We start from the raw sequence: 12592 nt of genomic DNA on the forward strand, positions 1-12592 counted from the left end.
GCCCCCCGGACCTCCACTCCCGCCCTTCTCATCGCACCAGGCTGACCCTGACAGCCGTGTCCCATGAAGGGATAAATGAATGTGAAATGCATAGTGGGTCCTCACAGACTCCTTTGTGCAGAAGGGGGGTCAGAGGCGCGTCACTGCTCCTCAGCGCTGATGCAGTTTGACAGCAGCGCGGGAGGAGGCAGGACTGTTCTCCAGCTTGCACCGCACTCTCAGAGGGCCTTTTTCACAGGGCCTCCTCTTCCTCATTTCTCTCTTGTGCTGTGGGATAAATCTTCTATGAGATATAAGATATACTCTACTGAACACGTCTGAACTCTATGCTCCAGCTGAACTTGACCTTGTGCCCCTGATCATCACCTGTGTGTGGTCATTGGTTTTTGCTTAGGTCCAACGTGTAGACAGGGGTCTGTGTGTGTGTGGTGTCATAGCACAGACCCTCTCCTCCTGCACCAAACACCTCATTTCATGCAAATGACACTCATCTAGAATCCAGAGCACCTCTGGTGGCTGCACATTGCCTAATCAATGTGAAGTGCTGTGTAAAAAATACATTGCCTCCCTGTAACTGTTGTTTTTGACCGAGTCAAGTGCACATCCTAGAATGAATCCCGACCTGAGATTCAATTATGGGCGCATGGCTAGGCAGAGGGATAGCGCTGTGATGGCACGGCGCTGCAGCCTTGTTCTGTTTGATGTGAATGTGTGAATGTGCTGGACCTGTGAGGGTGAGATCCAGCTCTATAATGTGCTATTGGCCCGCTCTGCTGTGGTTCACTGCAGGGCCAAAAGCTCCTTCATATCTGAGAGAGAGGCTTTACACTCAGCCCACGTCAGCTCTGCAGAGCGCAGGGAGATGTGGAAAATTGGCTGCTGGAAACCTCATTGTCACCTTTTTTCTAATGAATTCCCTGATTGTCACATGTGCTGTCAGCTCTGACACAGTGAAGGAGCATACGCAGACCTCCAGCTCCGCTCTGGGAGGAGAACGGGAGCCACACGGGGGCTTCATCAGTGTGCATGGAAGTCAGCTCTGCGGAAATGTGTTTCTGTGCCACATAAGCACGTTTCTGAGCATGTTTGTGGAGGAGAGGCACACTTCATTATAAGGTGTTAGTGTAGCGTTTGTACTTTTCACTCAAATTTACATGGCTCGCTTTTGGGATCTATCAACACCTCAATTGTGTATAATGACCAGTTTGAAGATATTACATTAGAAATATGTTGGGTAAAAGATATCACAGTGTCTGATGTTGATCGGCCTCTTGGATATTGACTGAATCCTCATCATTAAATTAACCTTTGGTCGTTACTTACTTTCCCTGACATTCAAATCCTTACAGACAAACCCCGCCAAAGAACTAACCTTTCTTGAAACGCCATGAGCCATGATAGCTGAGCGCCACCGCTCTACAGAAGGAGCTTTCACTTTGTAAAAAGTTGATCTTGCATCCTACCCAAGGACACCACGACTGTCCCCCCTTCTTGCCGTCTCCACAGCGGCCCAATGACAACATAAACACTGAAAAGGCAATTTAGCGTCCTCTTTCAGAACTACTTTGAAAATAAAGGATTTTTAATTACGGACACAATGAAAAAGAAAAAAGGGACTAAAAAGGGAGAAAACATTGACGCACAGTAAACAAAGCTGAAACAATTATCTTCTGGTGACCAGTCGTGTTTTTAGAAGACTCATTTAATCTTTTATTTACTGCACAGAGAGAGGAGCGAGGCGGAGGGAAGAGGCTGAGGAGGTGGTGGAGGGGGGTGCATATATTTACTATATCCCCGCCCTTGCAATCAAAAGATGCATTTTTTTTTTATTAGAGAAACAATTTTACCACACGCCCGAGTGGAGGAGGGGCTATTTTGTCATTTTTGTACTTGGAAAATTGCTGGCTGTCAACACCCCAAAAGACAACAATGCGTTTTGAGATCCATCAGCGGGGTGACATTGTGAGAAAGGCGAGTCGACACAATGTGAGATGCAGAATGGTTTGTGCCCAGACATAATTGAACCTGCTAGTCATGTATTGTTGACTTCTGCACCGACACAAAGTCAGAGGTGGAAGGTAATTGACATTTAAATGCCGATTGTCTGGCCATAGCCCGGCCCTAGCGGCTTTTTAATGCACCTAATCATCGCAGTCTTTGGGATCTGCTAATTGCTTCTTATTGCATTTGATCGCTGACCAGCTGGTCTTGTGAGCAGAAGGTCAGCGGTTCAAATCCCGCAGGTGCGCACTGTTGTTGTATCTTTGGGCAAGACACTTCCCCCAACTTACCTCAAGTGTCTGACACTGGTGTGAAAATGAGTGAGTGGTGAGTGCCTCATGTGACCGTTTGATTCCCTATTTATTCAGTCGATATTAAATGTGCCGGCCTGTGATGGAGGATGGACCGCTCACTGGCCTTTGTAATTGGTTAAGGCGGCTTCAATGTGTAAATGAAATATAATGAATCTATCAAATCTTTCCCAAATGAGCCACTGACGCGTAGCCTTTGAAGAGTGGATGTAGATGTGTATCTGCGGTGTCTGGCCCCTGGGCGCCGCACACACTGACTGCTCTCTCTCCAGCGGATGCTCTGATCCTCCATTGACAGACACTGACGTGTTTTGTGGGATCGGCTGCGATAGCAAGGCCAAAGCTATACAAATCTCCATTCGCAATGAGGAGAAAATTCCATAGGATTAATTTTGTGCCGAAGACCCCCGCTCGGGCCCCCATCCCCCCCTCGCACGCTCGCTCCCGGTGCACAACTTCAGCTGCGCAGCCCCCGTTAAAAGACCCAGAGGAATACCGTCTTTGTCATCCCGCCGGTCGGGGCCGAAGAATAAGAGAAGTTTTAATCCCCATTGTCCGCGAGTCTGGGGGGGGTCGGCGCTGTAAGATGATCCAACCGGCCACACTAATCCCTCCGTAGCACTTTCGCCACATCAAAAACACCCCCCACCCGCGCACAAAGCAGCGGCCTTGTGCGTCGGACCCCAATGTGCAAATTCTAAAGAGCAAAATGGAGCAAAGAAAAAAGTAGCGACAACGGGGCAGAATGGACTTAGAGACAGTTGCACAGAGATAGGGCTGCGGGGTGAGGGCGGGGGCGCCGCTCACAGCCCAAGTGTGGCCTGGTGCTACTGCTACGGCTGCTCTTTTACAGGTCGCCCAGGCAACCACTATGTTTCCCCCTCGGTCCATCCATATCCCGGGACAGCATGGGGGAAGGGGACAGGTGCCACTCAGCCAAATGCACATGGACTTATGTTGTTGTGATACACCATATTGTTTCTCCCCAAATCCTCCTTGTGTGCTGGTAAAATGGGATTGTAGCAAGGACTCCTTTTGCTTATGGATCAAAAGTGATGAAGATCAAATGAACCAGGCTGATGAGAGCAGTGGCCAACCCTCTAGAGACTGTATTTCATCATAAATTGTCAGGAAATGGCTTAAGTAGAGTAGTGTGCAGCAAATGTTTGTGATAAGATCCTGCCTGACTGTTTGGTGATGATGGCGCTTGAATAGGAAATGAGTGGAGCCTATAAGCACAGGGCCGTAGAGCATGAGAGATGATCACTGCTCTGTCTGCGGCTCTGGCCTGTGTCACAGCGGAGCTGTGAGATGAAGTTGACTGTAGAGAGTGAGGAGTCAGGCTGGGGGCAGTGAAGACGCGGGGGGTAGTGTGTGTTAGTGTGTGTGTCTGAGGGAGCCAGGAGACAGCCGTTTAAAATTCTGTTTCCTGCAAGTGAGGAGGCTAATCCTGCCCCATAATTCCCTGCTGCCGAGCGCCCCCCTCGCCGCTCCGCGCTCCACATCACCACTCCCTTCTTGTGCGTGCTCCGGCTGGATCTGGCTCTTTCTCTGCCGCTCATAGTGCACTCTCAGTGAGTGACAGCACAATGCCCAGGCCCTCGCACGCTTATCTAACTCCAGCAGATGGTGGACTTGGATCAATGCACACACGCCACGATCAATGGCCCTGATAAAGAGGCTCTCTTCCCTCTGCCTCGCTCGCACCGGCCCGATTGTTTCTCGGGTCTGGTTCATCTGCATCTGCCCCGGCACCGCACGCCGCCGGGCCTGGGCCGCCGGTGTCCTGCGAGCGCACCACACGCCGCTGGGCCACTGGTGTGAAGGTCCCTGAAGGCAGCACATCCATCGGCAGAGCTGCTCTGGGGGACAGGGCTCAGCCTCCTCCTATCAGCCTTGTGATCAGATCACAGCCCACCCTCCTCAACTTATCTCTCTCTCTTTCTCTCCAACACTTGCTCTGCTTGTATCGGCAGCACTAATCTCACACACTGATTCTGTGCAGCCATACACAGAGCATTCTGCCGCTGACCTCTGCTGCACCCCCCCCACCCCCTCGAGTGCCCCATCTTTCCATCCAACTCAAGCCACAGCAATAAGACTCCCAGTAGATGAGCGGGCAGTTTAGAATTGTTGAACTCGAGCTGATCTGCGCTGATTTTCTAATGGGGCAGATCAAAGTGGGTCAGAGACAGAAGTGCGAGCTGAAAGTAGAGCACAAGTCTGACTGAGTGATTACTGCAGAGACTGGTGGTGGAAGTGGGCCAGGGAGCATGCTGCTAAACAAATCTAAACACCCAAAGCTAAGATTTGCGATGCACATATGCATTTGGAGATCTGATAATGCAACACAGTCAAAACACAAGGGTGGTGCCATCTGCTCGATCTCACATTACTTTGATAAGGTCAAACTGTTGGAATACTGACACCAAAAATATATTTTCTGTTCATACATTTTTATCAAAGCCTTTTCAATCTTCAGTAGTTTTTAAGAAAGTTACCTCAATAACGACCTCTTTCTTAACCAAGTACAGACGAATTAATGAAATGCACACCTATAGACCCTATACGACGTCTAACTTTGCCTGGAGTAACTTCCTTCTGCCGCCCCTAAGGCATTTGTAATTGGCCGTTGGTGATGTAATGCCCTTCGATAATAAGCCCATTAAAGCCTTTCTCTGTGCTGATGGAAAACGCACTGGCAATATGGACACCTCCGCTATTTATACCTCCCAAATCCTCATGCATATTCAGACGGCGAGCAGGAGACGGCGAGCGGCAGACACCCTGACAAATAAGTGGCTGCGTTTCATTTCTTTTGGTTAGACGCTGCTATTTCAGTGCACTGGGGCCTCCTCCAGCCCGCTGAAGGGCCCGCACATTCACCAGCAGCCCGCAAACATTCAGGCCAGAGGAACGGGGTGGGGGAATGTAGATGGAGAGAGCCTGGAAATGGATGTTTTTGGAAGCGTTTCTGCAGTATAGTTGAGGGAAACGTTCTTCGGAGTTCTGGACAAATGCCGAGATCTTGGATATGGTGTCTACATTCAGAGTATCAAAGTGAAAAGGGGAAAGTCAAGCCCATGAGTTCTCTGAAAGTAACAACGCAGAGCACTAAGCAGAAACTTGTGGAGCAGCCTCCGTCCGTGGCTCCTTTGGTGGCTCACGGTGGGCCAGCACTTGACGTGAGTTTGACAATAACCTGCTCACCCGTATGTGTGCGTCTTTGTGGTAGGTTGTCTCCGGGGTCAGATGGCCCCTCGGACCACACCGGGCATTGTCACATGAGGCGCGGTGTGCTCCCCCCCCCCCCCCCCCCCCCACACACACTCCCCCACTCCCTGCCTCCCTCACTCTCTAATCCTGCTTAATTTGACTGCTCAGAAATTCACATGCGCCGCTAAGAACATTTACAGAGTACACTGGCTCCATTTTCCTCCCTAAAATGCAACGCACATTAAGCTCTAAGCTTTATTGATCTTACAACTTGATAGTGATTAAGAGGAGAGACGCTGCCCTGGCAAAACTGCACGCTTTTACACCGAGGGCCGGGCGCAGGCCTTTGAATACGTGATCCATTAGTGTGGCACCAGACAGGACTAGCATGTTCTTAAAGCTGAAAGTGTCCTATATACCTGAGCAAAAAAAGTCCCCACTTGGATGTAACTACATAGCAATATGTGCCCAAAGGATGAGATCAGCGGACAACCTCGACATCCTGAATGACCAGGTTAGTCCACGGATGGATTTCTTCTTCCCTGATGGCACGGGCGTATTCCAAGATGACAATGCCAGGATACATTGGGGCTCACACTGTGAAAGAGTGGAGCATGAGGTGGATCGGCCGCCACAGAATCCAGATCTCAACCCCATGGAGAATCTTTGGGATGTGCTGGAGAAGGCTTTGGGAAGTGGTCGCACTCTCCCATCATCAATACGAAATCTTGGTAGAAAAATAAATGCACCATCGCAGACATCGCAGAAGCTTCTTGAAATAATGCCACGGCGAATGTGGTGTCATCAATGCTAAAGGCGCTACAGCCAAATAATAAATCGTGTGACCTTTTATTGACTTGTTTCATATTCAAAATGAACTTAAAATATTGTCAATTTTAAATAATATTGACATGAGTAAAATGCCATAGGTAAATACTTAGAATGACATCAAAGCAATGACTAATAAGTTGTCCGTTTTTATTAAGTTTTATTTAGACCGTGTGGCCACAATGACTTTATCTCTTTTACATGGGTGTGATGTATGGCTCCAGATGATTTGTTTTTAGTGGTTTGGGAAATTTGAACACCTGGAGGAAACTACAGACACATGGAGAGCAAAGTCCACATAGTCAACAACAGACCAGGAAATTTAACTTGCTTTTTCCCCCCCACTGGAATACTCTGCATTAGAATCTTAAGAAAAAGAGACAAATGAATGCCAAAATAGATAGCCAAGTAGTACTGATATTTTTTGCCAAGCTCTCTCCCAAAGCGATACATGAAAGGAATTATACATCGTTTCTCATTTTATTCTCCTCTGCAAAACCTCAAAAGAGCAAATAGATCTTTTTGCATAGAAACGAAAAGGGGAGAGTAAAAGAGAGCCATGCAGATTTCTCCCATTGAAGATTTAAACACCTCAGTCCATCGTGCGTGTGGGCCGAGGGGCTCTGACCACCCTGTAGGACCAACGCTGCATTAGTTCAGCCCCACTTCTCCAGCTCACCATCACCAACACCACCACCACACTCGCACCACACACACGAGGAGACCAGAAAGAACCGCTTTGATCAGCAGCAGTTATGACAAGAGTCCATCTATAACTGACGTTTGCCCAAAATCTAATTTATTTCCTTCTGTCATATAGTAAAGTAGGTTAAACGGGAAAGTGTTGTGCAGAGGTGGAAGAACCAAAATTTGTTACTGAGTGAGTTTCTGGTCAGTAAAAAAAAAAAAAAAAAAGTCTCAAAGGAAAAGAGTTTATTATTTTTTCTCGAAGTTTTGTAAGCAAATAACTTGGAAAAAAATATTACAACAACAGCTAAATCTCTAAGTGAACTTTTATGGCAACAGAAACAAATATATTTCGCAAGCGGCGATAGAGGTCGTTGCCCCATTGCACACATGTTGGTCACACTCACATTATTTGAAATATAATATATGTAGCAGTCATTAGTTCTGTTTGGCTTCATAGGTATTACGTGTGTGGCAAATGGATGCTCTTTATCAGATTATTTGTTATATTTGTTCTCTCTACGGTGGCGAAAAAGTACATGAGTGCAAAAGTAGCTGAAACCTAAACAGACACATGAAGACAATTGGTTAACACACTGGCCTATCACCTGATTGAACACCACGAGTATGTATCAGAGTCATAGATAGGTATTTTAATGATGTATACATGTCACCTGGCAACTGTATGCCCATGGGACTGTGACCGTGTTTCCTTCCCTGAACGATCCTGATGCCGAAGAAAACAATGGAATGGAATGTGCCATTTCAATACTAGAAATATGATACAGGATATCATCATCTTTCTTTAGGGAGCACTTCGACGATGCTGCGAGTGGAAAAAGGTACATGACATTGCAGCTGAAATCCATTGGAAGGAAGGCATTGGAGGAAAACCACCAGACAGCCCTGCTGACTCATCTCCAGGTCGACCTGCAGTTGGATGGAGATGTACATCAAGACGCCCTGTCTTTGCTCAACCACATTATGGGCAACAGATGCTTTTCCAGAAGATGAGAAAGACGTTTCAGCGCCTTCAGAAGCTTGTGAAGGACACTCTTTAGAGAGGTGACATTCTTTCCATCTTTCTGAGGATTCTGGATACAAAAGGCTTGGTATGAAATGTTTTTTACGTTCCTTAGTTAAAAGAAAAGAATCTCCTGCACCCTGAGATTTATTTACAGGTGCAACCATAGGTGTGGCTTTATGTTCTTCCCAGTGGTTGCCCAGTCAAAAAATAAATAAATAAAAAGTCAGGGTTGTGATCGATCTGCCAGTCTCGGTTGGGCGCCCGGCACTCTACCTATGGAGCTAAACGAGCGGAGCGAAACGGCACTGCTGCACGTACATTAAAGGTATGAACCCCTCCACCACATGAGCCCACTGACTACAACTGTCATGAGCTATTTTTAGTTAACTTGATGGATGTTCATATAAAAGCTCAGTTTGAGGTGACCATAGTTCAGCGGTAGAGCACTTGGTAAGAAGACTTGTGTAGCCCATAATCTTAAGTTCAAATCTCGCTCACATATACAGTATGCTTACTAAGCCAACAGAATGACATAACGTTACAGTATAATCTTAAATAAGTCATAAAGATGTTGAGTCATATAGGACCTTATTAAGAAGGAAACATCATGGAGACACTAAGCAGAGCACCAGATGTGAGAATGTCTTTGAATGTCCTGCAACTGTCCACTGGACCAACCACACCACAGCACACTCCTCTATCATGTTAGGGTTCATTTGTGTGAAATCTGAGGATGTTCATAGTTACTTTAGTGTGACTAATGCCATATGAAAGCTGCTGGTGGTGGCAGGTTAGCTCAGAGTGTGCATGGTTCTTTACTGGTATGGTGTCAGGACCCATAAAATCACAAGCCATGACCCACACATAATACATTATACAAATGTAAAATAGAGCATTTTCCTTCATCAGTCATTTAAAATAGATATTTTTGAAAGCAACCCATTTTTGGTACAATAAAATTTGCCCTGTATTATGATATCTTGTTTATTTATTTGCAACATTTATTGGGGATGATGATCACAGGACAACTAACATCATTAAAAATTACCCAACTTTCCAACAGCATAATCTCAACACACCATCATTCTTCTTTTTCATGTCTAATTTCAAGACCTACCCTCATGCAAACAATGTAGTCCAGGATGGGTTTCCATGTTCTAGAAAAGCTGCTGGAATTAATCTTTTAGGAAAAGCCTCATGGGACATTGCAGTGATAAGTACCTGCATTTGTTTTACATTTGACACATGAGTATTGAGGATCATGTGTGTTGTAGTCTGTATAGAACTCCAACTTCCACTATGGCCACTTCACCAATTCCTTCTACTACTCCTACTTCGACTTGAACATTTACAAAACTGATATACTTGACTGTATTAAATGAAAAATGTATGCAGAGATCCTTTTATTGTGAAGCAATAAAGCTCCCACCTTGTTGGGATTCTAAAATAGCAGCATTGTTCTTCGTATCTTCAGATAGGGGGAAACACAATGGCCCGTTTATGCACATATTAGATGTAGTGACAAAGCCATGCCAAGAATCCGCGGACCAAATATGAGTCATCTCTTATACACATGAAGCCAAAAGGTACGAGGCACAAAAGTCCCCTGTTACAATGGTGCGCGGCATTGTTCGCCCGAGTGAATGTCATTTTGCACATCTCCTTGGCATCTTCCTCTGGCAGCCTCGCTTTTCGCCGCCGTTTTTTTTTTTTTTTTGTATTTTTATTGTGGATTGTTGTTTACCAGCTTCAGTGTGTTTATATCAGTGCCTCTCTTTCCTCAAAAACACCTACTCATTTGCGCTGTGATTCATTGCGGGCTAATTCATCTTCCCCAGGGATTAGAGACACGTCTAATTTGGTGATATTTCTCTCGTGTGTTCACTTTGGATGGAGGATTCAAACAATCTCCCCCTTCCTCCCCCCTCGCCACCAATACAGGGAAACAATCAGTACATCAAAGCTGTGTGCTGAGCCAAAGTAGCGAAGAGGGAAAGTGGAGTTCATGTTTGGACTTTGGGTTCATGGTGTGTCACATACAGTGGGTTCCAAAAAATATTCATGTGCTATGGTAATATCACAAGTTTTAACACTGAAAATATAACTACATTTAAATGCACGCCATAGAAGACAGTGAGTAGGAATTAAGTAATGTTTCCAATCTTGGTTTCTTGCATCAATGGAGGATATAAACATTGCTGGTCTTACTTCCTGCTGCATTTCTGTAATGAAAGGGGTGCCACAAGGATCAGTTTTAGGCCCACTGTTATTTTCCAGTTAAATTCCATAAAGGAACTCTTTTGGTCATGTACTGTCTATCTTTTATACATTTAGCACAATTGAGGAGTGAGGAGAGAAAACAACTATCCACCGTCTACAGAATTTCAGTTACTATGTGACTTTTTGTCAAGTAAAAACACACTTGTCTAAATCTTGAAAAGCCCTAAATAACATTTTTGGAAAAAATCCAAATGTACACTGCCCACATTGCTTATATGCATATTGGTAGCCACTCTACAAGCAGTCTGCCCCAGAAATTCTAAAGTGAATTCATCTAATTTGGAAGCTAAGTATCCCCACCAAGCATTTTGTTTGTAGATGAGCTTTTAATTAGTTTGCAGACATGTTTTTACACAGGCATCATAAGGAGGTTGTCAGCCTGCAGACAGTGTGCTCCTGACACGCCGACACAGAACACCATGTTTGCTATGGGGCTGCAGACAGTGATGGATGGCTGTATCAATAAGTCCCTCAGGAGAGCCCTAAATGAACTCCCCCATGGCATGCCCTCCGTGCATGTACCGCTCACCTCTCCAGCAGCCTCTCGTCTGCCCCACTTTTGTCCGACCCCGACAAAAACCTTCCCCTCCTTAATTAGTTCAACAAAATGTCAAGCTTTGAAGCTTGTAATAAAGAGTGAGCAGAAAAGGGTGCTCCGGCGTGTAGCGCTGGAGGTTATTATAGCTCTTTCAATCGCTCAGTGATGTTGGACGGCAGGACACATGTTGTTCAGCTGGGAGCCTAATAATGGACTTGGCAACAGGTCCACATCTTCCACACACTCAGCACTTAATGTGGAAATTTGTGGAAAAAAAAATGTTTTCCTTTAGTGGTGTTTATAAAGAATAAAGCAGCAGGAGCTAAACAATCTTTTCTTGCAAGTTAAATTAATTTTAGTCCCAAAGAAAAGCCATTAAAGGAACCGAGACAGACTGATATAGTGATAACAATACTTTCATACTACCGTAAAGTCTAGAGTCAGGGTAATGATGTTTTTAGCATTGGTTTGATAAATGTATTAAAACAAGGGAGCAGTGGCTAAAAGTGTGGAGAGGGATTGTATTGCTGCATAAAGTGTATGTGTGTTTTTTAGATGTGTTTTTAGCCAGGGCAATATACTGACTACTTCCTTTGAGCCTTGGCTTTGTTTTATGCCGGTTTGGTCAGTTTGTTGGACAATTTGTAAAAGTAATCCTTAATTATTTAAGGACATTTTCATGAGGTCACATGGATTTGCAGCCACCGAACTCCAATATTGTGGGTTTTGAAAGCAAATTTGTTAAAAAGGGATTTGTGGGTTAGTGAAGAGCATTTACCCCTTAACTAAGAGCTCACTTGATGCAGAGCTTAGGTCTCGGCAGAAGTGGCTGCTGTCTGAGAGCCATGAAGTTGTTTACTCTCTTTGCATTTTATGTAGAGGTCATCATGAGCTCCGTGGAGGCTGCTGTCTCACATCCACACGGCTGTAGACATGAGGCGTGTGCTGGGTGTGGTCCGAGGATGTCTCATGGTGTGTCAAAGGAGAGAAAACTCTGTTAAGCTCCTGTCTTTGAACTATGATGTTGTGTCAGACAGCCACAGCAGATATTTGCCCAGCAAATATTTTAATCCCCAACTAATCACTTGGTTGAGTTCAGTGGGTGGGGGTGAGGGGGTGCGGGGGTTGCTTACTGCTGCTGCGGCGGTGGCCGGGGCACTATTTTCCAAAGGGATTGTGGGTAGAGTCCAGCGGGGCGACCTCCGCAGTGAGCAGAGCGTGCAGTCTTCAGGTATAATGCGTGGAATTGATGAGGGATATGAATTGAATGGCGGCTGATGCGAGTTTAATATGAGTGAATATTGTGGGGGCATGCAGCTCTTTCATGTGCTCTATAAAGCCCTGCAGAATCTTCCTCACTCTGAATTACATTTCCTTTGAGTGAAAACGCTGTGCATGCATGGCTCGCTCCAAATATTCCCCGCACTAAATGCACAGCAACACAAGTGTGCCACCGCCACATCCGCGCGGCGACTCCTGGCATCTGCTTATTATCAGAATATTCTTAATCATAGTGAGACAGTGCCAGTGGAGGGAGCGAGCCGCCAGAGAGGCACGTCAAAACATCTCCAACCGTAAAGGAGCAGACAGCCAGCGTGATGGGCAAATTAGTCAGAGGCACTGCCTAAATGGATGGCGAGGGCACAGGGGGAGAGATAGTGAGCGCGCCAGTGTGTGTGCAAATGAGCAGGCAGCACAAAACGC

General features: G+C 45.9%; 1 long non-coding RNA gene across 5 annotated transcripts in view; it reads left to right on the forward strand.

Annotated features, from left to right (window-relative positions):
* The window catches only part of LOC306976410, a 48438-nt gene that overhangs the window by 26332 nt on the left and 9514 nt on the right, over nt 1–12592 (forward strand). For 4 of the 5 annotated variants that reach the window (XR_013793766.1, XR_013793767.1, XR_013793768.1 and 1 more), the window contains one exon: nt 7853–8108. The exons of the other annotated variant lie outside the window; for it this stretch is intronic. This is a non-coding gene — a long non-coding RNA (uncharacterized lncRNA). The remainder of the gene's footprint in view (nt 1–7852; nt 8109–12592) is intronic. 5 annotated transcript variants of the gene reach the window in all.

The sequence above is a fragment of the Gobius niger genome (genome assembly GCF_951799975.1).
Source record: "Gobius niger genome assembly, chromosome: 16".
Lineage (NCBI taxonomy): Eukaryota > Metazoa > Chordata > Actinopteri > Gobiiformes > Gobiidae > Gobius > Gobius niger.